Consider the following 6216-nt stretch of genomic DNA (forward strand, 5'->3'; position numbering starts at 1 on the left):
ACTAGACTGAAGAACAAAACGACAGCAACTTGTCTGTTCCCCTTCCCCAATTCCCCAGCACTGTTCCCATCCCCCAATTCCCCAATAAAAATCTTAAAAAAAAAAATGAAATCTTACCATTTGCAACAACATGGATGGATCTAGAGAATATTATTCTAAGTGAAATAAGTCAGACTCAGAAAGACAAATACCAAATGATCTCACTTATAGTGGAACCTAAAGAAAATAATAAACAAGCAAACAAAACCGAAATAGACTCAGAGAAATAGAGAAAAAACTGATGGTTGTTACATGGGAGTGGGGTGGGAATGAGTGAGAAGGTGAAGTGATTAGAAAGTACAAATTGGTAGTCATAATATAATCACAGAGATATGAAATACAGTATGGGAAATATAATAAATAATGTTGTAAAGATCATGTAGGGTGCCAGATGGGTACTAGACTTATAAGGGGGAATCACTTCATAGACTGTGTAGATGCCCGACCACTGTGCTATATACATGAATCTGAAGTAGAATACATGTAGTCACGGGATGTAAAGTACAGCATAGGGAATATAGCCAGTGGTATTGTAACAGCTATAGTTGATGTCAGAGGGATAGTAGATTGGGAGGGTTATCACTCTGTGAGGGGTGTAAATGTCTAACTATTACATTGCTTTGTACACCTAAAACTAATTAAAAAATTGATATGGCATGGGGTAAGTGTTGCAGAGAATACCACAAATGTAATAAATTATAACCTAACATACATAAAAATATACCAATGGCATTTTTCACAGAACTAAAACAAATAATCCTAAAATTTATATGGAATGAAAAAAGACCCCAAATAGCCAAAGCAATTTTGAGAAAGAACTAAGTTGGATGTATCATGCTACCTGATATCAAACTATACTACAAGGCTGCAGTAATCTAAATAACGTGGTACTGGCTCAATATGGCAGAGTAGGTAAACACTGTGCTCACCTCCTCTCACAACCACATCAAAATTACAATTAAATTATAGAACAACCATCACTGAGAACTGCCTGAGGAATAGCTGAACAGAAGTTTTATAATTAAGGAAATACAGAAGAAGCCATGTCAAGACTGGTAGAAGGGGTGGAGATGTGGAAAAAGCTGGTCTCACACCCATGTACGGTGGTTAAACATCAGGAGGGATATCTCTGTTGCACGGGTCCCCCCTGAAGGGCAAGAGGTCCCAGCTGCACACTGGCCCCCCCAGCCCAGGGTTCCAGTGCCTGGAAGAGAAGTTCCCATAATGTCTGGCTGTGAAAACCAGTGGGGATTGTGGCTGAGTGAGATCAAAGGCTACTGGAGACTCAAGCATTCCTCTTACAGAGCCCATATATGGAGTTTCTCACTGATGAACTCATTTGCTCTGCACTCCAGCTCTGGGGCAACAGCTCGAAAGGCATTAAGGACAAACAGGGAGGAATTGAATTGTCTAGCTTAAGGGCTAGGGCTGCAGGGACAGGTTTCTCTCAGATAGACGTGCTGGCAGAAGCCATTGTTCCTTTCTTTAGCCCCCACTCACCCAGCCTGCTGACACAGGCAGGTGCCAAGCCTGAGTGTCTATCAACCTTGCTAACACTGTTTGCCCTGCCTGGTGATTGCTTGATCATGCCCCACCTAACTTGTGGACCCACGCAAGCTGCTTCCAGTAGCTTTTCCAAACAAACGATCTGTTTGGCTGATGCTGTGAACTTTCCTGAAATCTCTGAAAGGTTCACACACCCCAAACAAGTGACATCTGGCCTCAGCATGCTCCATAAGTGGCCCCAAGCCTGGCACTAGTAATAGCCTGCCTCAGTTTGCCACTTAGCCTCTCCCAGGTACCTCCAAGCCCAGCACAAATGATAACCATCAACATATCACTTTGTAGCTCTTACCACGTGGCCCTTGGCAAAACACAGGCAGTGGTGACCTTGGCCTGTACTAGAGCCCCATTCCCCAAGAGGCCACAGAACCAACACACCTACTGGCCAGTTTCAGATCACACCAGAGCAACACCCAACTGCCACCACACATGACCAAACCCAAAGGACAGATTTGGCAACACCAGAGCTTTGCTAAAGCAAATCTTGCTCTGTGGGGTCAATCCTTGCACTATAGCTCCTCCACTGTCCATGACCAGTTCTCACAGTCAATCAGCCTGAGAGTCAGTCCCTCCTACTGATATGCCAATAGCAATTAAGGCTCAACTACAACAGGAGGGCACACACAACCCACACAAGGGATAAACCAGCTCAGGTGACCAGGGAGACTGCCCTATTGGGCCCCACCAGACACCTGTATGAGGCCACTCTACCAAGACCAGGAGACATAGCAACTCTACCTAATACATAGAAACAAACACATGGAGGCAGCCAAAATGAAGAAACAAAGAAACATGTCCCAAATGAAAGAACAGGGCAAAACTCCAGAAAATAACTAAACAAAATGGAGACAAGCAATCTACCAGATGCAGAGTTCAAAACACTGGTTATAGGGATACTCAAAGAACTTAAGGGAAGAAAATGAACTCGGTGAGAACTTTAAAAAAGTGACAGGAAACATAAAAGTGAATATAGAAAACATAAAAAAGAACCAGTCAGAAATGAAGAATACCATAACAGAGATTAAGAATATATTAGAAGGGGCCGGCCGAGTGGCGCGATGGTTAAGAACTCGCTTGGGATGCCAGAGGGCCCCGGTTCGGATCCCACATATGAGGGCCAGTGACACTNTTCTACACTCAGCCTGCCCTTCATGGCTATCAACATCAACCCCTTCCCCTGGGACAGGCACTGTGGCAACTGATACCCACCTTGATGAGCAACTCTCTTTCCATGTGTGCTGGTGGGGAGCAGCCTTGGAAAAGCAGAGAGATGGAGTGTGTGAGAAAGTGTGGGACATGAATGGGGATGGAGACACAGTGGCAATGCCATCTGGAGAAATACTTCAAAATGGAGGGGCTATAGGGGACCTCCTGTCTTTTTCCTAGGTTTCTGGGACTCTGGTTTGAGTGGTCCCTGTTGAAAGGCTGGATTTTTCCTGGCCATCCCATTCTCATGAAGTTGTCATAAGGGCTGATAGGACAGAATGTTCCTAGACAGTTGGAGACAGTTCCACTGGGGACAGCGCAAAGACTGTGGCCTGTGTCAGCTTTGGGTTTTTTGACCAATCTGTGTGTAGAATTTAAAACATCTATCCACACTTAGATAGAGACATATATGAACTTACTAAGGGTAGTTGTGTAGTCAGCAAAGCCAGCATATCACCCATCCTTGCCTATGAGAGCAGTGAGGTTCCAAATTGTTGAGCCATTGTTCATGGGTCAAGGACAGCCAGAGTTACCTGAGTGCTAGTTGGTACTCCTCACAAGTGGAATCACCTTTACCTCCAACTCCCATTTTATATCAGAAAGGCCTAGTGCCCTGCTCTTTTCCACTATATGTTAGTTTCCTACATTTATCCACATGAAAATCCCATTGGTTTTATTTTACAAACCTTCTGGAGAGCAGGTCACACACCCTTATCTCTACTAGAGAAGAATCTTCGTGGTCCGACATCAGAAATACATAAAGTCCTCAGGTGATTGGACTTGTAGCCAAGGTTGTGAAATGTTTCTTTAAAGAACTCCAATATTTAAAAATTGTGTAAATCACAGTGAGTACATTCTTTTGTGGTCTGTGTCTTTCCTCTGGTTCCTGCTTTCACAGAATATGAGATTGAAAACATGGCTCCATCCACTAAGTTGATGCCCACATGGCATGGGCTGTGCAATGTCTCTTTTAGGGTTGGTCCATTTTGTGCCTTATACCACTGTCACTGATGAACACACATTTGTAGTTTATGAATGATGCATCACTCACTATGTCAATCTATTCTGTGCAGCCTATCCTGTGCCATTACGTCCTAGAGAGATCTCTCCAGATTTAGCTCAGTCACTAGTTGTCCCAGATAAGGAGAGAGTAAAAATATATGTTAAAGTTATAATATAAGCAAACAATAGAAAAATTGACACATTTTAAAAATTCTTGATTTCCACAAAACCTAGACTGTTTTATGGAATTACCAGGTTTGAAGAATTAGGGCTCTTTAAAATATATTTGCTTAGGGGCCGGCCGAGTGGCTCAGTTGGTTAAGAGTTCGCTCAAGAGTTTGAGCTCTGAGCAACAGCAGTTCGAGTCCAGCCCGAGCTGAGCAGCTGCTGAGCTGCCAACAGGTAGCAGGATGGCTCACCTAAAAAAAAAAAATATATATATATATATATATATATATATATATATATATATATATTTGCTTAAACCCCTCTTGAAATAGGGGCTTAACCCAAAACTTGGGTCTTCAGGGAAAGTTTCAAAAAGGGAGGATAGGAGGTGCAGGAGAAAAGGGAAAACCATGCTCCCTGCAAGTTGGATTGCATAAATTTTGAGTTATGAGATTATCTCTGTGAATCCTCACCACCTGTCCCCTTTCCCTTTTCCATATCAAGGCACCAGCAACTAGTCTCATGGTTTCTTACTGTGGTTTTATGAACCTGAGCTCAAGGCTGACTGAGTCTAGCATCCCTGTTACACATTTTCCTTTTTACAGAGTGTGATCAAAAGATATGGTGAATATATAAATAAATAAAATATTACAGTAAAAAACACATTGCCATTAACCCCACTCCCTCAAAATACATCTCCTTCTTTGAACACACTTATCCCACTGTTCTTGCCACTTTCTGAAGCAGTTCTGGATGTGCTTTTTCATCAGTGTCTTCACTTCATCTTCCATCATGACAACGCTCCATGTTATACATTGCTTCTTGTACGGTGGCAATTTCTGTCAAATAAAAACTGTATGGTGTGTCCTCACCCATATGATACAGATTCACTGTATCTAGCACCATATGACTTCTGGCTCATTCCTCAAGTCAAAATGACCATGAAAATAAAATGTTTTGAATCAACTGGGGACATCAAGGCAGCCACAACAGAGCAACTAAAGACATGAAAGCGGACTCCCAGAACTGGTTCAGAAAGTGGAAAGACTGATGGGACAAGTGTGTTCGAGGCAAGGGTGAGTATTTTGAGGGGGATTAATAGTAATGTGTTTTTTACTGTAATATATATTTTTAAATTTAAACATTCACTGTATTTTTTATCATACCTAATAACCTCATAACTTTTTGGTTTCCAAACACGAAGATTCACAGGCATTAGACCAAGAAACAAAGCTTAGAAACACTTGTAACTAACCACTTGTTATCTTCTTTTTATGATACTTTCTAAATATTATTTTCAGGACTTATCACCCTCCACAAAACTGCTGTTGTTTATCTGCTTTCTAGTCCTCTCTTATGCAGTGACTTTGTCAGCCCAGAGATATCATCAGCAGGTCAAAACTAACATATCAATGTCTCAAACCATCATGTTTGCCAGGATGAGCCTCTCAGCTCTGTCTCCAACTGCCCCACACTCAGGTGCCATCAATCAGCGTCTGCCCTAATCTGCTCCAGCATCCATTTACCCTGTACCATTTCCTCTCCTTCCTTTTCCCGTCTCTTTACTGCACCTCACTTTACTTATTAAATGATAACATTCACTATCTCTAAAATTGTTTATATTTTATATAAACCTGTCCTGTGGCTTACATCCTGTGCATAACTGTCAGATAAATTTAAAATAATACTCAAATAATCCGAAACCTCAAATTAGTTCTATATTTTTTAAACAAAGAATGTCCAGCACTTAGTCAAAAGAAAAGATGTAATGGGGCAGAACAAAAATTAATAACAGAAACAAACCTGAAAATATATCTCAATAATGTGGTTATCAGATATGGATGTTAACACACCAAAGATGAATAGGTTCGAGGAATTCAAAGATGGTTGATACTGGCAAAGAAGTAGAAGCTATCAAAAATAATAATAATAGGGGCCGGCCGAGTGGCGCGATGGTTAAGAACTGGCTTGGGACACCAAAGGGCCCTGGTTCAGATCCCACATATGAGGGCCAGTGACACTGCCCTCTACAGCTAAGATGCTGAACAACAGCTCAACCTGGAGCTGGCTGTAAGAAGGCTAAGAGCATAGATAGAAGCTCCATCACACCTTCTCTACCTGCTCCCTGATGCTTTATTTCCCTTTCTACACTCAGCCTGCCCTTCATGGCTATCAACATCAACCCCTTCCCCTGGGACAGGCACTGTGGCAACTGATACCCACCTTGATGAGCAACTC

The sequence above is a fragment of the Hipposideros armiger genome, unplaced genomic scaffold (genome assembly GCF_001890085.2).
Source record: "Hipposideros armiger isolate ML-2016 unplaced genomic scaffold, ASM189008v1 scaffold_1768, whole genome shotgun sequence".
In the NCBI taxonomy this organism is placed as follows: Eukaryota; Metazoa; Chordata; class Mammalia; order Chiroptera; family Hipposideridae; genus Hipposideros; species Hipposideros armiger.